The sequence below is a fragment of the Populus alba genome, chromosome 6 (genome assembly GCF_005239225.2).
Source record: "Populus alba chromosome 6, ASM523922v2, whole genome shotgun sequence".
Classification (NCBI taxonomy): domain Eukaryota; kingdom Viridiplantae; phylum Streptophyta; class Magnoliopsida; order Malpighiales; family Salicaceae; genus Populus; species Populus alba.
The window spans coordinates 15,969,704-15,991,853 of NC_133289.1; the positions used below are offsets into that span (position 1 = coordinate 15,969,704).

At 38.0% G+C, this 22,150-nt stretch overlaps 1 long non-coding RNA gene and 1 pseudogene across 1 annotated transcript; one reads left to right on the forward strand and one right to left on the reverse strand.

Moving 5' to 3' along the window:
* Positions 1-4,463: 4,463 nt before the first annotated feature.
* On the reverse strand, positions 4,464-10,345 carry LOC118036352 (uncharacterized). The gene is made up of 2 exons (XR_012170095.1): positions 4,970-10,345; positions 4,464-4,778 (listed from the first exon to the last, which is right to left on the reverse strand). It is a non-coding gene; the product is annotated as an uncharacterized lncRNA (long non-coding RNA).
* Positions 10,346-11,707: 1,362 nt separating this feature from the next.
* On the forward strand, positions 11,708-13,308 carry LOC118036351 (fasciclin-like arabinogalactan protein 4; annotated as a pseudogene).
* The last annotated feature ends 8,842 nt before the right edge of the window (positions 13,309-22,150 follow it).

A 22,150-nucleotide genomic window follows, 5' to 3' on the forward strand; every position in this document is an offset into this window, starting at 1 on the left:
TTCATAAATTTGTTTCCTTATCCTATAGATGCAAAGTCATATTCATAATTACCCACATCTACATTATCATAAACAAACTTATTAACGTTAGTGTTAACATTCCGTACAACTTTTCAGACAATATTTTCTCGGTGATCAGCCTCACCAATATGTAACTTCATTGAATCCATATCATCTTTTGGCTTTTTGGTCAAAGTAGCCAAAAGTTTAAATTGTTGCCAAAAGCTCGTTTTTGAAATGTTTCTTCAACCTTTGGTGTCACATACTTGTTATTTTTAGATATATTTGAATATGCAAAAATCAATTAGTAGCACCAAATATATCCTAATAACCCTTTTGTTTCACATATATCAAGGCTTTTCATTCTAATATACTCACTACACCTTTTACCTCTCAGCCTGTTTTTTTTCAATTTTTCCAGAATTGAAATTCAACAAATCAAAGTCAGTGACTTATGAAATGCAATCCAATTATAAATTTCGACTCTAGAATAAATAAATATATTGAAAACAAGTAAAATAAACTATGATTATGATTTCACGAGTAACAATGCAAATTTGTATGAATTGTGGACAAACCGAAGACTCGAAATAAAACATATGTAAAAATTAATGAAAATGATTATTTGACTCCTACTTAACCTAAATATATCAGAAACAAAATGATTTGGTCAAAGAAATAGTATAAAATATGTTTTGGAACTTGACGCAAATCTAACTTGTTACGCAATTTAAAAAATCTGAATTCAAACCCAAACCTAACGATTTCAGAATGACCTTAATTAAATAGGCAATACTCTTTATACCATAAAAAAAGAAAAAAAATTAGTTTACAGGTGTTTCTCTTATGCTTAAGTATCAAAAACTTGTGATGATTGGTTTATAGTAAGATTGAACCCTTAATTGAACCTCAAAGCAAATGATGTCAACATAAGTCAACATTTGATATACGACATGATTTTACCCCAATAAATAGTATATGAAATTTCAATCGATTCTGATATGGCTTGCTTAAGGTTCTTTATGATTTGTGTTTTTGCAACATATTTGAAACATACTTTAAATAACATTTTTTTTTTCTAGTACCAACTGAAACAGAAATCTTGATCACGTGGTCAAGCAACTCTCAATAAAGTAGATAACAACCCAAAAAACTGAAAAATAAAATTTGATAAAACTCTAATTTAGAGATGAACATATACCTAAAAATCAAAGGTATTGGAAAAAGATTTGGATCCAAAGATAATCTTGTATATAAGAACCTTAAGTATACAAATAAAGCTTGGATCCAGAGATAACCTTGTCAAATTTGTTCTTTGTCCTAGTAAAGAAAATGTATTGCATCACGCAAAACACAAGTTTTTTTCCCTCCATAAATCCATGACTAATGAAAATTTCAACTTATAAAATCTTATATAATAGCTCAACTAGTAACCATAATGGATTCTTTTTGAGTTGCAAGCTAATGGGCTTAATCAACTAATATAAGTCTAATAATAAAATAAACTCCTAAACAATGTTTAATGGAATAGAACAAACCCAAATTAAAAATAATTATTCAGCATTAAATAAATACATAAAATAGGATAATAAAAACAAAGTCTTCATACTAAAATTCCTCCTTGTTGCCCGAATTTCCAATTTCTGCACATTATTGGCAGAATTCAATCTTGATTTCAAACACATCGTTTTCTCTTGTTTAGATGAATTACTGGGCCTACTATATATGGTTGAGAATCTTAAGATGTCTAGTTTCTAACGTAACTTGCATTACAATAAAATTCCACCAGTAGCTCCAAATATGTCCCAAACAGTACATGAAAGTCTAGTTTGACAAATTTAACAAGATTTGTCTAGTAACTTTGACCATCTGAAATAATGTTCCAAATTTTAGTTATTTAAAAATTCACCACAATATATTTTCATGTATCTAGTATTTTGTAAAATTTTAGCGCGATCCGATGTTGAGAGATATGATTGATCTCGCAAAACTAGTCAATAAATAGTTTTAGGCTAAATCTGGACATGACTTGGTTTGTATCATATAAATATATATTCTAAAAATCCAATATGACTTTAAAGAACTTCTTCATGCATAAAAGGATCTAAAACAGTAGGATTTAAATTATGCATACTTATTAATTTAATCACTCACCTTAAGCTTTTACCTCCTGTTCCTTTACTTTTTCCTTCACTTTCTTTCCTTTATAATCTCACAATCTATCTTTGGTTGTCTTTCTAACAACTCTAATGAATTTAAGCCTTAATACTTCACAACTTGTTCAAGGAATATATGATTTGGTGGTGTTAGTTTGTAGGATGGTGTTTAGCTCTCTCTTAGGTTCGAGAAATAGAAGAAAAGTTCTTGGCAATTCTAAAAGAAAGCATATATCTACCTTCCTTTTGACACCTCATAAGCATGACATGCCAAAACTTGTCTTATTTCATCTTATTTCATCTATATTTCATTTATATGACTATGCAAAATTGCCATACTTCACCAACTTTATCATTGTCCTCCTTCACATGCTTAACTATGCAAATCTATCCTACTTCATGTACTTAAGTTAGTAATTGCAACTTAACCCTTTTTTCTTTAGTTCTATGGCTTTTGCCCCCTGATTTCCTTTAATCGTGCACTATTATAAAGAAATCATCAACTATAGTCAAATGCAAATTTTGAGGTGTTACACTAATTGTCCCAGAGTCCTAGTATATTTAACATGTTAAATTTATACTAACAGGAACAATGTTGCAGGTTAAAAGTGTTATTTTGTTTGTATATCACTTCTGTATAATCTTGTGACTATTTAACAATGTTCACCAACAATTGGACAGAATTGTGTAGCAATACACACAATTACAGTAAATCAAATGCTTAATGTCATATCATACTTTCTGAACCAACAAAACTATCCACCCTGTTCTTTATTGCATAAGCCAACAATTATATGACAAGCACGAGAGACAATTCTTAGAGCGGTTAATGTTGAGGTGAAAGAAGAAGAGGCAGTTTAATGAAGGTAACAGTGGACGAAGAACACAACAAACATATTATTGGATTGATTCAGGGGATCTAACAAATTCAATGACTGGCATGAAGAAATGGCATATCTTTATAAAATATATCTCAACCTAAGGAGTTATGTGCCTCAAACTAACATAATCATAAACATCCATCAAGACAGCGAAGCTTCCCAAGTTGACTCTTGCTCTAGATATTCTACTTCTGCTTTTTTTTTTTTTCCTTCTCTGATTAAAGGTGAACAGTCTAGAAAAAGACTTTCAGTCCCTTGATTTCTAGTTGTGTCGTCTCTTTTCAGAGAAGTAATTTATAGTTGTGTAAATTTAGGAATTTTGTATACTGTTGAAAGATTGTTATATAGGATATTTCTCCAAACTTGAGCCAGAGAAGTGGGCAAAGATTTTAAATCGAACTTCAAGTAGTTACCTTAACACCTCCCACACCACATTCTTTCTCGACCCAAATAATGTTGTTTGCATGAATCTTCACTTGTCTACCAACAGCAGCAGTGCAAGTTATTCAACTTAAGTTATTCCACTACTCCTTTAGATAAGATTCTGCCACCTCTTCTTCTTAGTGACAAGAAGGCTATTGGCTTGGCAACCCTATATTTTTATTTTATTTTCCTGCGAACAAGGGATATAAAGTTTATGGATTGAACTTATTTCTAGTATTTGAATTGAATGAATTGCTTGGAATATCCCCTCTGGGCTTACTTTCCCCTTCAATTCTGTGAACCAAATCCATCTAAGAAGAAGGATAGGAAACTTGGAATCCACTTTCTTAAGCCTTTGAAATATACCAAGATGGTTTCTTGGACCCACAAAACTATGCTTTTGAATCCATAAGAACAAAGGATTATGAAAATTTTTATTTGACAGAATATCTCCCCTTATAAAAAATGCTTGGAAACTCAATTTCTTGGCTTACTTTTCCCTTATTCCGTGAACTTTCTGTCAACCAAACACCACCTGAGAAGGATAGAAAACCTAGAACTTGAATTCTGTATGTGCTGCTTGTTGAATCCACAAGAACAAAGAATTACAAACCCTTTTATCCATCGAAACAGCTCCCTCACAAAATTAAATACTTGGAATCTAAGCTCACTTTTCCCTCTGATCCATAAAACCAAAAATCCTAGAATCCAGCTAAACCTTTGGAATCTACAAAAACTTTTTGAATCTACAACTACGTTTGCTATTGAATTTGTTTGATGTAGGTTATTTTATGTTTGTCTTAATTAAAAAGACCTTGCAACTTAAAATTAGAGTTTTAAGTTAATTGGTTTGAATTTTGAATTTAATCTTGTAATTTCAAATTTGTATTACAGAGTTACACTACTATCAATATGATTAAATTCACTTCCAGACAAACAATAGTTCCACCCAAGAAGTAACCAAATAACTAAAACAACTTCAATGTAAATTAAACTTAATGACTTAAGAAAAAAATACTTACATTCATAAAGTGACTTGTACTCTGATTACAAACATAAATTGTAACTTTTGGATAATAGAACATCTTTTTGGTTTATGAAATTGAAACTACAAGCTTACTAATTACAAAGAAAATTACAAGCCTCCTTGACTATCGATTACAAAAGAAATTATAAGCCTATTCTATTGCCTACAAAGTTACTGCCTACAAGCTATTGCCTACTAGTATTCAGCCTACAATTACATGTTTACTTGATAAACAAGTTTTGAAGATCGTATGAACTTGATTGAACTGCAATGCAGCAGAATTGGAAAGCACTGTTGATTTGATTTTTTTGTTAAAAAAAATTTATTCTTTCCTTTTAAACAAAATAAAATACTACTACGGAGTACTAAAGACTATATCCTACAAGTACAGTCATGAAAACGAGCTTCTTGAAAAAAATTAGATGCATCAGCCACATACTATTAATTGAGAAAGTGATCAAATAGACAGGAGGAATAATTACTCTGTATGTCTGTATCCAAATTTAAACATCAGGTGCTCCCTCTTTTGTACCTTCAAAATAAGCAACCCAAAGGTGATCTTTATCAACCTGCACAAAACACAGATCAGAAATACATTAAACTGCTGATGATGAAGGCAAACTGTAAGAATTCGAAGAGAATTATTTAACCCAATTAGACAATTGCAACAACGGTAGAGGCATGGCAGCTATTGAAGGGAGCAGAGTTTGCAGGAAATGTGAACTCCTCTTTCACTGGCTTCCAATTATGACAGTCTTTGCTCATATTTGCTATCTTGGGCACCAGAGCCGTATTATTTCTGTGTATTCCAGCCACCTTCCTGAAGAGGACTTGGAACATTTATAGGTCTTAATAATAATAATAATAAGAAATTACACAGAAGTACAGAAACAAATGCATAGAGGAAATAGCATTACCATTAACAAAAATAATAAAAAGAAAGAAGCGGCCTCTTTCTCTGATTCTTTTTTCCGAGGAGCACACCTCTGTCATTTTGTTTGTAATATACATTTTTTGGCCGTGATATAAACATTCAATAAGGGTCCCTCAAAGATTCAGGGAAGTTATAACTACATTCATACCCGTATATAGTGTTTTGTTTTTGGTACAAGGGAAATTAAAAGTAGAAACTAAGAACCTCTACAGAAACAAATGTCCATAGAGTCAACAAGTAGAATAGAGGATAACCTTGCAAGGGGATCATCCCCAATATGAAGTTCCGTCCGATCCTTACACTTAATTTGGCAAGAAAATCCGCACAACAATTGCCTTCTCTTAGAGTATGACGAAGCTGAGCTTCCCATTCCCTTAAGAGGAGAGAATGAATATCCATAGCAATGGAACCATATCGATGAGAATCAATGTCACAATTTTTAATCAGCCGCAGAGAATCCATAGAGTTTGAGTTACAAAAAACTTGTCTATAACCCTGGTTCTAAGAAATTAAGGGGGCCATGCTTCAAGGTGAGGAGCTTTAAGAGAAAATTAGGACCATAACCTGCCAACCCAGAAAATCCAAGCAGCTAATTACCCTCTCAGTTTCTAAATCCTATAGATCCAGGATTACCAATAGAGCTTCCACCCACATCCAATTTAATGAATCCCTGAATTGGACGCTGCCAAGAGATCATGATCGCATTTGAACGAGCAGCATCCCTACCATTCCAACTCACACGACAATCAGCTGCAAAATGTAAAATCTGGCTTAACAACCACTGGCCCCCCTTGTACCCATCTCCGTAAGCAACCATGTTTTTGTGTCGCCAAAACCACCACATCGCCGCAAGAAAAAGGAATCGAGTGTCATCAGCCAACATTTTAGTTAACCACTGTTTTGCATCAGCAGACCAGAAGTCAACCCTTGAGTTAAACCTGAGACTCTGCCAAATAAACATTGCAATCTCGCAAACACTCTAACAGTGAAGGGCATCTTCCACCCCATGATTGCATCTGCAACATTTAGAGTAAGGAGCACTATGGCTGTTAAAATAAACCAGATTTATAGGAAGGCTGTCATGGAAAATCAGCCAAATGAAGATTTTACACTTCTCTGGAGCATTTAATTTCCATAGCCAGCTCCAATTCAAGTCACTTCGGACACATCCATCTCTATTCAGAAGCCACAAATAGGCGGATTTCGTAGAATTAACCACTATCATAGTAGCTATCCAAATCACTTTGTCTACTCCACCAGGTATAAAGGAATGGGGCAAGCCATTATGCGGTATCTAACAGCCTCTGGAATGTACATTGCCATCTTGCTAAAGTCCCAAGCCTCGTTAGTCCATGAATCCTTCACTTTGTAGTCCGCATCTAACACATTCACATACTCAACAAGATTGCTCAAATGTCCTTCTAACCAAAGGTCAAACCAAACCGAAATATCCCCTCCACCTAGCTTATAAATGAAGCCTTCTCCCAACTGAGTAAAAGATTTAACAAAAGACCGCCACATGATAGAAGAATGAAGAGAATTGTAGCTGTAAACAAATTGTTATTACAAAGGTACTTGTGGCCATAAACCTTCACCCACATCTTATTGTTAGCATTGAAAAGATTCCAAGCTTGCTTACCTAAAAGAGCAACATTTAAAGCTCGAGCATAAACCTTCACCCACATCTTTAGTATTCCGAATTCCAAGACCTCCAATTCTCCTTGGGCACGAAACCGATTCCCAATTAACTAGATGAAGACCACCCTCTCCAGTGGACCTTCCCCAAATAAAATTCCTGATCAATTTATTGATACCATTACAAATCGATTAAGGGAGCCAAAAAATTTGCATGGCATAAGTGGGGATTGAAGAAATAACTGCTCAAGCAAGCGTGGCCCTCCCCGCTTTATTAAGCAACCTTTGTTTCCAATCTGTCAGCCTGGATTGAATTCTTTCAATAATAAAGTTGAAAACTGGACGTTTAACTCTCCCCTGGATAAGAGGGAACCCAAGATATTTGCCAAGACTGCTAGCAAATATGATAGGAGAGAGCTGAGATATGTCATGTTTAATTCTCCGCTACACATTTCTTGAACACATCACCCTAGATTTATCAATATTAACTTTTAAACCAGAAGCATTACAAAAGTCTGTCAGCACATTAGTCATGACATGCATCTGGGCAGTACCGACTTTAGCAAATAACAGGACATCACCAGCAAAGAATAAGTGAGATATACTTGGCCCTCCTCTCGGAAGGTGGATAGGATGCCAAATCTTCTCTGAAAATTTCTTCGTAATTAAACACGCCAATTTCTCCAAACAATTGAGGAGAAATTGGATCTCCTTGCCTTAGGCCACGAGTAGGAGTAAAGGAATGAAGCTTAGACTCATTCCATAAGAGAGTGAGGGAGGAAGACCCCACACAAAACATAATTAGAGATACTATACCAGGAGGAAAGCTGAAATCCTCTATAGTGGACTGCAAGAAGACCCAGTTCGCCCTATCATGGACTTTTTCTAAATCAAACTTTGTTGCCAGAGAACACCGCTTGCTTTTGGAATGATGCATGTAGTGCATTACTTCTTGAGCAACTAAGGTATCAGTACTTCTCCAACCAGGGATAAAGCTGCTTTGGAGGGGGGCAATTAAATCATCTAAATAAGGTCGCAGCCTGTTAATTAACATCTTAGTAATGAGTTTATAAACTACATTACAAAGTCTAAAAGGGCGAAACTACTTCCTTGGGACTTGACACAATCAGAGTATCAGTCAGATCTTTATCAAAATATCCATTAATAAAAGTTGCTTGAACTAGATGCCAAATGTCATCCCCAACCACATTCCAGTATTTTTTTGAAGAAAAAAGCTTGGAAGCCATCCTTCCCCAGAGATTTAAAAGATCCCATACTCATTGGAGCTACATAAACATCCTCTTAAAATCCTGGTTTCTCTTAGTTAGAGATTCCTTGTGGAGATAATGTAGGCAAAGGAACAGACTCAATAAAGTGAGCAGTAACAGTTACCTCTGGGGAGAATAGATTCTTATAAAACTGGATGGCCTCTTCCTGCAGTTTAGAATCATCAGTGCACCAAGTCCCATCAGAGAGAAAAGGCCTATTAATCCTGTTCTGTCTTCTCTGCATAGTTGTCTGCGCTTGAAAGAACTTTGTATTCTTGTCAACATGAGTAACCCACTATTCTCTAGATTTTTGAAACCAAAGAATTTCCTCCTACTGAAGAACAACATTATAATCATGAAGTAAAGATTTTTCTAGAGAAAGAAGTGAATCATCAGTATAGTGCTTAAGACACCTATGGACACCATTAATCTGAGCTTCAAACCGTCTTTTCCTATGGAAAATATTCCCTAAAATGTGTTGATTGAAAGAAATAGAATCTTGCCGAACCTCCTGAAGCCCCTGCAGGACATTATAGCAGCAGCTATCCCAAGCACTACAAACAATATCCTGATAATTTTGAGTGGCTAGTCCAGGCTGCCTTAAATCTAAAAGGTCTTTCACAAGCCAGTCTAGGTGGTCTCCCACAACGAAGAATAATCGGGTTGTGATCAGAGTGAATTCTGCAAAGAGTTTCAACATAAGCTTCGGGAAAACTAGTTTGCAAATCCAAAGAAGCCAGCGCTCTGTCAAGCCGTTAGGCTAAGTAACGAACCCCATGAATATGTTTGTGCCAAGTAAAATTAGGGCCCTGGTGGCCCAAATCTAAAACCTCACAATCTGACATCATCTGCAAGAAACATGAAGCCCTAGCCCATGAGAAGAGACCTCCTCGAGTTTCAGAAGGAGAAGATATTTTATTGAAGTCACCAATGAGGGCTCAAGGGCCTTGCACTATCAACTTTATTGAATTCAAACAATCCCAAAGCTAAAGTTGAACTCCAGGAATGGGCGAGGCATAGACTGCCGATAAGAACCAGGAGCTGCTTCCCACAGAAATCTAATTGGTAACACATTGCCCAATGATATCCAAGGTTGAAAGGCGACAAAGCTAATTGAAGATAGAATCCATATGCCACCGGCATGTCCTTGGGCTTCAGAAACAGCCACTAGAGTATAAGCAATACTATACCAAAAAAATTTGATCTTACAAAAATTGACATGCATTTCCAACAAAGGAGGACGGTACCGCCTTACCAATTCTTTGCAGTGGCGTTTGCTTATCTTATTAGCGTCACCATGAACATTCTATGAGATTATAGAAAAATCTGCAAACATATTCATAATAAAAAGATAGATAATAAATAGCAAAAGTATAGCAGAACAATTACTGCCCACCATCCATCTGAATGGCCGTCCCCTCATTAAACCCCTGATAACTTGAACAATTAATGGACATAGTCATGCCCTCAACCCTCGGCATAATTCCTGCCATGGCAAGTGAATCTTGCCATGGAAGGCAGAGATCATTGAAAAGACCGTCTTCTATGAATACCTTAGACAAAAGCCTATTGTCATTCTCAAACTCAATCCGCACAAAATTCCTATCGAGAAGATCTGCACGATCACATGCGGGGGAGGGGGGGTGGTTCTAAGAGATTCTTCCATTGTAGTCCTTTAATGGCTGCCCGACATCTCTCCACATATCTGGGGGTTTCTCAGGTATAGAATCCGTCATAGTCCTCCACTCTCATACTGGGTCAAAATGTATACCCATATATAGTGTGCATGACAATAATAGAGTTCGATTTGTTTCCATTACTATGATTGTTCTAAATAAGGGAAACACATAATAAAAACTTGCAGCAAATAGAGGATATTTGAGAAGCAGATACTAACCACAATTAGGAGCAGGACTCTAGGGGCATACATGATCAAAATAAGCACTAAAACTAGCATCAACATAAATCACTTTAACAAATCAAAGATAGACAGGAAAGTAAAGGAAAAAGAAAAAAAGACAACCTGCTAGGACCAGTGGCGGAGCCACAATGGGGCAAGAGGGGGCAATTGCCCCCTCCCCCTCCCAATTAACATTCATTGTAACTAACATTCTCACTTCAAGTATTCCATAATATAAAGCTGTATTATATTTTTAAGTGATTTATATAAATTAATAGTAAATAAATCAATATCTAAATTAAATAAATTATAAAGATTTAACAGCTAAATCAAACATAATATAATAAAAAAGGAGTTGATCAAAAACTAATATAAAGTTGTGTTACTTTTCTATTTGTTTCATTATATAATTTTTAGTTTTATTTCTTTATAATTAGTTATTAAAAATGCTAGGGTTTATAATAATTTATGAGTTTGTTGAATTAATATGTGTATGGGTAATATTATATGATAATAGGTATAAATTAAAATGAGTTTTGATGAATTGATAAGTATTTTGTTATGAATTTTATATGAAAAAATGATGATAATGAATTTACTAATAATTAAAAATAAAGTACAAGACAACTAAAAAAATTAAATACATAATAAATAAATTAAAAAAAAACATTTAATATTTATGTTTAATTTTTTGTACAAAAACAATAAGTCAGGAAGAACAACATCAATTTTAAACAATTCTTTTAAGCTATGATTTTAAATGTTATGTACCATATGTCAGCATAGAATTGTTGTCAAGAACTTTTCTAATCCTTGAAAAATTTAAAAATAGATAAATTAAAATTTGTTGTATATATTGAGAAAGATATTTTTAATGAGATTAAAAATAAAATCATTATAAAACAGTTTTAAAATATAAAATCTCGAAAATAATAATTATAATGTAAGTTTTTTCAGTTTTAAAAATATTTTTAAATTAATTTCCCTTAACTTTAGCTAAATATATATCAAATTAATTTCTATACATAACACATGTATATATAATATATAATATTAAATATTTATTAGTAATTTGCCCCCTCATTTAAAAAATCTTGGCTCCGCCACTGGCTAGGACGCTTATGTAAGTCATGTAGTAATTGCCGGTAGGTGTGCGATCTGATAGTGTGAGAACTCAAGAGCTCATGGTTGACTTTGAACAGGCCAAGAAAATCAGAGGAATTGGAGACACAAAACAACAAGATCAACAGAGAAAACAAGAAGAGCAAGACAATGCTCCTAAATGGTCTCCACATAGTTATGAACTCTGTTTTTAGAACTAGGTTTCCTCGAAGCAATTCAATTTCATTTGTAAATAAAAGGATTGAAATAATACACATTCATATATAAAGAAGAGCACCCAATATGCATAAAATAAAAGCACAACAGAAAAAAATGGAGAAGCAGCCATACCTAATACAGTGATGCCATGAAAAGAAAAGGAAATAATATTGAGCGGAGAGGGAGGATTGCATTGAAAGAGAGTGATGCAAGGAAAGGGGCACTGGTCCTCAAGGATCAAAACTTTATATATTGCACCCTCAAAAGAATTAATTTAGCCCCTTCAAGGACTGAAACTTTCCTTATTCCTCCCCTGAAAAACACATTTTTAACACATTTTCCTTCTTCACATCAAAATCACTCCCAATCCTCCTCACTCCACTCTCTCTCTGCTACATCCTGGAAAAGAAACCCCAGGGGAATGGCACAAATCAAGCCAGCCATTTCCCAAATTACCCCAACAAGGACACTTACCTATTTCCTCCTCCTCCTCCTCACCACCACCACCCCAATTTTAGCCATAACCAACCTAACAGCCCTCCTCTCCTCCTTCCCTGACTTCTCCTCCTTCACTTCTCTCCTCGCTTCCACACCCTCTATAACCTCAGACCTCTCCAACCGCTCTGCTCTTACTCTCTTAGTCATCCCAAATTCTTACCTTTCCTCCTCTTTAGACCTCACGCGCCGCCTCTCTCCTTCTTCCCTCACCGACCTCCTTCGTTACCACATCCTCCTCCAATACCTCTCTTCCTCCGACCTCCACCAACTCCCCCCAGCTGGGGCCCTCATCACCACCCTCTTTCCAAACAACCGGCCGTGCCTCCTCTAACTTTGGCTCTGTTAACATAACTCGAAACCCAGTAACAAACGCAATCACTATTTCCTCTCCATCCCCTTTTTCCTCCTCAAACGCCACGGTTTGTCCCTGATAAAGACTCTTCCTTACAATGTTTCAATAATTTTCAGTGAATTCTCTATTAGTCCCATATGGGTTTGATTTGATGGCATCAGAAACAAGGCCCACATTGGGTTTGAATATTTACTAAAGCACTACTTGATGGCCGCAGTTTTTTTGTCGCAGCATCTTTATTATCTGCTTCTGGTGTTGTACAGGAATTCGAAGCCGATGAAGGAGGAGCTGGAATAACTCTTTTTTGTGCCTACTGATTCTGCATTTCAGATCTGTCGGAAACTGATGTTAGTTTACAGTCATTGCCAGCTGATAAGAAAGCTGATGTCTTAAAATTCCATGTCTTACATTCTTATTACCCTCTGGTTCATTGGAGTCTATTGTTAATCCTGTACAGCCTACATTGGCTACTGAAGATATGGGTGCTGGCAGTTTTTACTTTAAATATTTCGAGGGTTAATGGGTCGGTTGCTATTGATTCAGGGATTGTTCTGGCTTCTGTTACGCAGACGGTTTTTTGATCAGAACCCTGTTGCCATTTTTGGGGTTTCAAAAGTGCTTTTGCCTAAAGAGATTTTTGGGAGGAATCCAGTGTTGACTAGTAAGCCAGGGAATTTTGATATGGGAAATGCAACTGCCGCCTGCTGTTGCTTTGTCGCCAGAGAGTTCGCCGAAAATGCTGTCCTCTGCACCGGGTGTTAGAAAGAGATTAAGTCTGGAGTTGGAGGGTTACAGCGGTTCAGTACTCTGCCTTTGCTTTGTGCTCTTGTTGTATGGTATTGTATTTAGTAGTATTTTGCACTTCATAATCAATGAATTCTTTTCCTCTTTTTTTTTTTTTTTTTTTTTTGGGGGGGGGGGGGGGTGGTTCACGGTTATTGACTTGAATTGGGCAACAAAAGCAGCTTGTCTTGTGGTTTTTTTTTTCCCTGTATGTGGCTTTGTAGAGGTAGATGTAGAAGTGTGATTGTGTAGTTCCTTGAATAATTTATATCATAAGAGCATCAATTTTTTTGGCAGTTCTGCCCCCTTTTTCTTTGGCTTTTGTTATAAAAAAATTGATAAGAGTCGAAGAAGGAAATTTTTTCTTTATCCTGGCAGCTTGTTATGTTTCTCCAACAGTGTTGAACTTGTTAGTTAATTATGAGGTTTTGCAGCTGAGTTCTCTTTTGCGTTTGATCTCTCCTTTATGTTTCACCTTTCTAAGCCATAACTAAACTGATTTTTTTATGTCCAAATCAATCTCCTCGATGAGTTCTGCCCTAAATGCACCCCTGATAGCACATGCTCTATCCTAAAAATAACAAACAAATTAGTCTGGCAGCAGGGGATGCTTGTACTGTGCCATTGTTGATCTCATTGGTACTTGTGTTGAAAGTGTATGATTGAGGAGAAGTTTGAGCTTGCAAAATTGGTTGTTGCTGGCTTGTTTCGTTTGGAGTTCCAGCTGAAGGCTTTGGATACATCAAAGGCTTATGATTTTACTGGGAAATAAGAGATTTCCCTGCCATCAGTTTATGGAGCAATTCTTCAAGTTGCTGGGGAAACAACCTGGTTCTGGCTCTGCTGCTGGTGGATATCAACAGCAGAGAGGATTGCAAAATCCAAAATGGATTTAAGAATTTCTGTGCAACCAGCTCCTTGTCGCCCAAATCCAAGTGTGATTACATTCTCATCACTTTGATTCTGATTTGGTGTGGTTATATTGTTTTTTTTTGGTTGATCAAGGAAAATGAGGATCTTTCTACTTCTTTGTTGTTTTAACTTTTTAGCTTTGGGATGAGTTAAAACAGATCAATGATCACAGGCACCAGGGAGTAAGGCTTCAAGTTCGTTTCACCCATGGGCCAAGCAAGGTAATGCCTTCTGAATCTGATGTAGGCATTCTTTCTTTCTTTCTTTCTTTTCTTTTAATTCAACTGTGTTATCTAGCTTTTGGGTGTGTTATTGTAATTTGCTGCTATGCGAGTTTCTATAATGTTTTGTTATTTGCTTATGCTTGATTCGTGTCATTGCAGTCTTTAATCTGGTCAATAAGTAATGGTCAGGGTAAAACTATAGCCCCGCTTCTAATAAGAACTCCTTTGACTCGATTTTTTTTTTTTTTTTTTTTGTGTTAAGTCATTGAACATTGGAAGAAAACAATGTGAGATTTAAAATGAATGATGATCATGGAACCAGAGGCTGGTTAGTTTTAAACTTAGTAATGCTCTTTCTCTTGTGGTCTCTGTTTCTAATTATTGGATCATACTTTACTGGTAAAAAAATAAAACATTTCTGAAATTTATTGATGACAATCTTATGAACCTCTTTGGAAAAGCTTTGAGTGAAGGTCTTTTTCTCTGCTACAATATATGTTGGTGACTTAATTGGGAAATGCTATTCATTGGGAATTCCATTGGGAAATAATATTTGGAGTAATATAGCAGTCTGGCGATTAGCCTGTCCTTGTTGAGAATAGAAATATTTCAGTGTATAAAATAGGAATTATAGAAACATGTGTTATGTATTTAGTTATTGTTATTCTCTGCTGCAAGGTCAGTAACTGATTCCTGACATGTAGGAATCAGTTACAACCTCTTGCTTAGCCTTTGTGTATAAATACACTGCCCATCATCAATGAAGAATTAATTCAGCCAAAATCAATCTTTTCTACGTAAGGTTTTACATGGCTATCAGAGCAGGTTGTCATCACTGCCAATTTTTTTTTTTTTCCACTGAAATCATCAATCTAGCAGCACCATTTTCTGCTTTTTTCATCATCTCGTTCTCATCACAATATCCTTATCCAGCAGTCATCTTTTCTGCTATTTTCATCAAAACCAATCCTCTCATACTCATCAAAGATGGGCCAATACAGAATCATCATCCAATCTGGAGACTAGTCTAGATCATTTCAAAGGAAAGCTTCTCAAACCCATTTTTCACAACCATTCAGATCCACCAGGTTAGGTTTTAATTTCCAAACCATTAAATGGGGGATAACTATCCACTTGGAAGAGGGCTATGACCCTAGCTTTGAATATTCCAAAAAACAAGCTTAAATTTTGTCAATGGTTCGATACAAATCCCTTCAGCAGAAATTGATCCGGAGGGATATGCAGCCTGGTCTAGATGCAATGATATATGGTCCATTCTTGGATCATCAACACTATGAATCCAGAGATTTCAGATAGTGTAATCTACTATTCTACAGCTCATGAAAGTGTGGGGAAGATCTCATGAACGTTTTCTCAAAGCAACGCAACCAAGGATTTTTGAAATCCAGCGTTAGGACATTGCTTTGTTTCAAGGCAGGAGCAACTTTCGGTTTCAGTGTATTACACCCAAATTAAAGGGACTGTGGACGAACTAGCTTCCTATAGTGATTCTCTACATGCAGCACAACAGGATCAACAAAAGCTTATGCAATTTTTGATGGGTTCTACACAAAATCTTACACTGCTGTTTCTCGTGGACAAGTGCTGCTGATGAATCCCCTCCCTTCGATTCGGCAAGCTTATTCCCTTGTTACCCAGGAAGAAAAGCAACGCCTTCTAAGCTCGACGCACACATCAGTGACTCCATTAACAGTGCTGCCCATGGCTGTTCAAGGAAGAAATAACAGACCCATTGACAGAGGAGAACGAACCCACCACCCCGTTCGTTCTCAAGGACGATTTGAGCAAGACAGGATAATTTTGGTGTGGACGACGGTTTGACAACACCAATGACGAAGGATTTTGGACCAAAGGACGGGGACGCCCCCAATGTTCTCACTGTGGAGATCACGGTCATTGGTGCAGACTTGTTACGAGCTCCATGGCTACCAACTGGACACCCAAAGGCAAGAAATAACAGGGGAGGCGTTTAATGGTGTGGTGGCGGCCAAGATACACTGCAATCATGTGCAGCCAATTCCTTTAAAACACGATGAGAGGTGGACGACAAGTCGTTTCATGTGGCAGCCAATTCATCTAAGCACACTCAGAGGGTGGACGACAGGTCGGGTTGGGAATTTTGAATTCCAATTGAAAAACAGCTCCTCTCTCTTCTCAATGATAAGCCCGAAGCCAGTGGTCGCAAAAACCCCTGCAGTGACTAAAACCAGGTTTGCCCACAATTGCTTCGCGCAATTGGATTATTGATAGTGGGGCAAACTGACCACATATCCTCATCACCATTTAATTTTCAGCGGCAAACTAATTATCCTTTGCCTCCTGTATTACTGACTAGTGGGGCAACTGATATTTTACAGGAAACACTGCCTATTGAATTCTTTTATTTTTGCATGGCGTACTGTGTGTCCCCACATTCAAAGTTGACTTGATGTCAGTCAGCCGATATTGACAAGAAAATTTGAATTGCTCAATAACGTTTCCTTATTGTGTGTATTTTGCAGGATCTGGCTACGATGAGAGATGAATTGGTTTGGGTAACAGCGTAACGGACTCTACTACTTGGTGAAGAAGATAGCGACAAAGAACTCTATGGTACAACCTACCCCACCATCTCACCAAACAGTCTGCAACCTCACCTCTCATCAACTGATTCTGTGGCATAAGCGTCTCGCCACATCTCACCCAAGAACTTAATTCCTTGTCAGCAATTTTTAAAATTTTTCGGTTCAGTCTAGTCATGTTTTGTTCTATTTTCCTTTAGCTAAACAGAGTCGTTTGTCTTTTTAATTCGAGTGAGATTTCAACTATTAAACCTTTTGAATTAATTACATTGTGACATTTTGGGTCGTTATCGACATCCCTTCTATTTCTGTGCATATATTTTCTTACCATCGTTGATGATTCACACGTTTCACGTGGATTTTTTTAATGCGTCACAAGTCGGGAAGCTCAATCTTATAAAAAAAAATTTTTGTTATGTTTTCACACAGTTTGATACTTTTATTAAAACTTTTCGAAGTGACAACGGTGGTGAATTTAATTTCACGTTCGTTCATTTTTTCAAGATAAAGGTGTTATTTTCAACATTCCTGTGTTTACACGCCTCAACAAAAATGGGGTTGTGGAAGCAACGCAAACATCGCCATATTTGCAGTTGCTCGGGCTTTGAAATTTCAGGCTCAATTACCAACTCATTTTTTGGGGAGAATGTGTTTTGACTGCTGTACCACATTATCAATAGAATTCCTTCCACAGTGCTCAATTTTTCAACTCCGTTTGAACTTTTATACTCAAAAATACCTTTTCTACTTCGGGTTATTTGGTGTTTTAGCTTATGCTACCAATGTTCACATCACATAAATCTCGATTTTCGTTCTATTCCTTCAATTTTTGTTGGATATCCTACTGGTCAAAAAGCATATAAATTATATGATTTATCAACTAAAAAAACTTTTTACAAGTCGAGTATGTGCATTTTCATGAAAATATATTTTTCCCTTTTTTATCTGCCCAAAACCGGCACATGCCGCACATTATGCCCTATTCCTCTCCTGACCCACGGGCCATTTTACCTCCAGGGCCCCCGACCCCAGCCCACCAACACAGCCCATTTTACCCCAGCCCCACACTTCATCTCTCCCGCACAGCCCTCCCGTCTCTTCCAACCCTCACCGACAGCACCCTAGCCACCATCCCCCCATCACCGACCACCACTACTACCCAACCTCCTCCCATTTACATACTTACAACCCGTCGGTCGAAATCCTCCAACCCCGACCCTCCACCATCATGTTTCCATAACATCCCATCCTTACCCCGTGACCTTCCTCGGTCACCTGAACCACCATCACCACCAGTTCAAGTTTCGTCGCTCCGGCCGCCACACTGCGTCCGCCAGCCAAACTCAAAGATTTATGTCTGCTCTACTGTTTCCTCCCACCAATTCATCCCCTTGGCAGCCCCGGTTTCCACAAAGGTACTCGTTTTCCCATGAGCAATTTCATTTTCTTACCATCGTTATACACCTGCAAACCATTTCTTTGTTGGTCAAATCAGAATTCAATTTCAGAGCCCCAAACTTATTCGGAGGGCTCTTCTTTGATCCTGAGTGGCAGAGCTGCCATGCAAACCGAGCTCCAGGGCTCTGCAAAATAATGGCACTTTGGACAGTTACTCACTTACCGTCGGGCAAGAAACCAATCGGCTGCAGATGGGTTTATGGGAGTTAAACTCCAATTCAGATGGTTCAGTTGAGCGTTGCAAGAGCTCGTTTTGGTTTGCACAGGGCTTCACGCAAATGGAAAGGAGTGGATTACCACGAGATTTTCTCCCACTGCCAAAATCATCTCAGTCCGCTGCCTTCTTGCTTCTGACAGCTGCCCATGGATGGTCCTTGCACCAAATGGATTGTGACACAATGCGTTTCTTCATGGAGATTTAACTCGAAGAAATTTATACTGTCTGTACGCGACAGGTCTTCGGTCGACAGGGGAGAACAAATCTTGTTTGTCGCCTTCACAAATCGCCGTATACGGTCTCGGTTTAAAAACGAGGCGCATCTCGGACCGCAATGGTTCGCCAAACTGTTCTGCCGGAGCTGACTGGCTTGTTCTGCTGGTTTGTTCAGTAAAAGCCGCCCGCGGCATTAATTCGCAAAATTTATTTCCAGCAGAAGGAAGAAATCAGGCCGGTATGTCTTTCACCATTCTCTGCTTACATTATACGTTGATGATAGTTTTGATCACTGGAAATGACCCGTGAACAAATTGCTGCTACTAAACGAAATTTCCGTGCATGGCAGAACATTTTCATATCAAAGATCTTGGTGATTTTAAACATATTTTCTTGGAAACGTGAGTATCTACTTCAAAGAATGGAAGCCGCCTTCCCCTTTTGTTTCACAACGAAAATATGCGTTAGAAGTTATTGAGGATGCCGGAATGACAGGTGCTGCTCCTATCAATACTCCTATGGAACAGGGTTTTAAAGTTATCAGATAAAGGTCCCCTACTCAAAAATCGCGGAAGTCAACCAGTATAGAAGATTGGTGGGGTCGGTTGATTTATTGACTGTCATCAAGACCAGATATAACATATGCCGTGCATGTCGTTTTGAGTCGTTATGCGATCAACCCAGGAAGCTTCACACGTGGAAGCAGCTCTTAGAGTTGTGCCGATACTAAAAGGGGGGCACCCGGCCGGGGGTTAGTTTTCTCCTCCGAAGAATGATTTGAGGTGAGAGGCTATTGTGACTCAGACTGGGCAGGATGCCACTAACTAGAAGATCTACAACAGGGTACTGTGTTTTCTTGGATCATCATTGATCTCCATGGCGATCAAAGCGACAGAAACAGTTTCGCTCTCTTCCGCTGAAGCAGAATACAGAGCAAGTTGACGGGAGCATGTTGTGAGTTGACATGGTTGCGATGTCTTCTAAAAGACTTGGGAATTTCACACCATGAGTCTGCTTTATTGTATGTGACGCGAATAAGGCAGCATTGCACATTGCAGCTAATCCGGTGTTTCATGAAAGACTAGGCATATTGAAATGGATTGCATTACATCAGAGACAAAACCGAGATGGCGTCCATTACCACACAGTATGTAGACTCTACTCATCAACTCGCAGATATTTCTGACCAAGCCACTAGGAAAAGGTTTCTGTTCTATGGTTAGCAAGTTGGGAGTGCAAGATATCCACTCTCCAACATTGAGGGGGAGTGTTGAGAATAGACAAATATTTCAGTGTATAAAAATAGGATCATTATAGAAACATGTGTTATGTATTTCAGGTTATTGTTATTCTCTGACCGCTGCAAGGTCAGTAACTGATTCCTGACATGTAGGATCAGTTACAACCTCTTGCTTACCTTTGTGTATAAATGACCACATCGTGGCGGCCCATCATCAACTGAAGAATTAGATTCAGCCACAAATCAATCTTTTCCGACAGGTGAGAGGCCATTTACAGGGCTGCTCAGTTTCTGGATGCTGCCAGACCTCGATTCCCAAGGTCTCAAATCTCTGGATATTACCAGCTGGGAGGCTTTTCCACACCACACGAATGTTTCCGAAGTTTAACCCCTGTAGCTTTGCATTCCTTGAGGACAAAGACTCCCTTGACCTGTCGATTGGCACTCTCTCGAACTTCAAAACTTAACGATACAAATTCAAATGTTGGTGATCGGAGATGGGTAGCTCAAACCGAGAAACTGCGAAAGGCTCAGGCCAATAAGAGCGGTTCATGATGCTTGTGGGCATGAATACAAATTGCAATTAGCTGACTTGAGATAATGGTCAAGGAGGCGGTATCGTTGGCGAATGCGAAAAAAGGGTTCGAAGGAAACCCATATCTTGAACAATGGATGCCAAGGATAAGTGACAGATGCCTTCGCAGTAGTTACGTAAGCGTTGAAATTAGAAGATTGTTCATTCTCTTTGTCAGATATTGATGAAACAAAAAACTTCTAAATGCCCAGTAGGGAACTCTGTTCTAGAATTTATATTGCGTGTAGACTAAAGTTGTATTGATTAATGTCATTAATTTTTTATGTTACAGATATTGATGAGTGCAAGGATCCCCAGAAATACACACTGTCATGGTCAAAAGCTTTGCCACAAGCACCATTGGGGATTACAAATGTCTAAATGTTCACTTGGCATGCATGGTGATGGAAAAGTAGCTGTCAAGGATTTGCTATCACTACCATTTATAGCAGGTAAATGTCATTTGCATTCTTTCTTTCGGCCTTATACAGTGGTTGCTATTGCTTGCTTGACTGCATGCTTCCAGAGCTCCATCCTTTAGTACTCAGAGAACCAATAAGTTCCTGTATTGGATTTTGCTTTGCATCCTGACGACATCGCTTTATTCCTCCCTCTCAACACATGAGATTAGCATAGTGGCGCACTACAATAATGGCATGGAAACGTTTCGTGTTCAAGAGATTCAGTTTGTTTTCCATTGATTTTCTGTATGCAGTGCATAGGCGCCATAGTTTCCCTGGGTGATTATTTGCCTATTGCTGCTTCATGATCTTGAGTAGGAAAAGAATAAAGGACGGAACGGAACTTCAGAGAAAATGGCGGGCACAGTCGCCTGGTTTTAAAGCAGCGTGCCCAAAGGTGAGTAAGATTTTCAGTGCTCAGCCGGCGAGAGCTGACAAAAAGCAAGCCGAACAATTATGATGATGATAAAAAACTCGGGGAAGGTGGTTGGTTTCGGTTCAGCTTTACAAAGGAGTTTTAGCAGACGAATACAAGTAGTGCTGTTCCAAGAAGTCCAAGGGGGTGCACAAAGCTCAGATGAACGGGATTTCCAACGGATGAAATTCTGGTTGTTGTCACGAGGCTTGCCGAACCACAAGAAACGTGGTAAAAAACTCCTGGGCCTGTGCTTGGAGACAAAAGTGCCCTTACTAGTTTACGAGTTGCAGTCTCAGAATGGGAACCCTGGCTGCTTTCAAGACACGCCGACCGTCCCATGACAAAAGCCGGGTGGCCCAGGTATTGGCTTGCCTGGCAGCAATCGTCTGAGGATTGGCATCGGAGGCTGCCTCTTTCGCTTTGATTATTTGCACTCTCTAGCGACGCGCCTCAGTTATTCACGGAATGTCAAGTCGGTGAACATTCTATTAGACGATAATTACACGGCAAAGGTAGCAGATTTTGGAGCTTCGGTGCTTATTTCTCCAGGCCAGACCAATATTTTAGCACGAAAATACAAGGAACTTCGGCTACCTGGATCCAGAGTATCTTTATGACGGTAAACTTTAACTGAAAAAAGTGATGTAGTATAAGCTTTGCGGTAGTTCTTT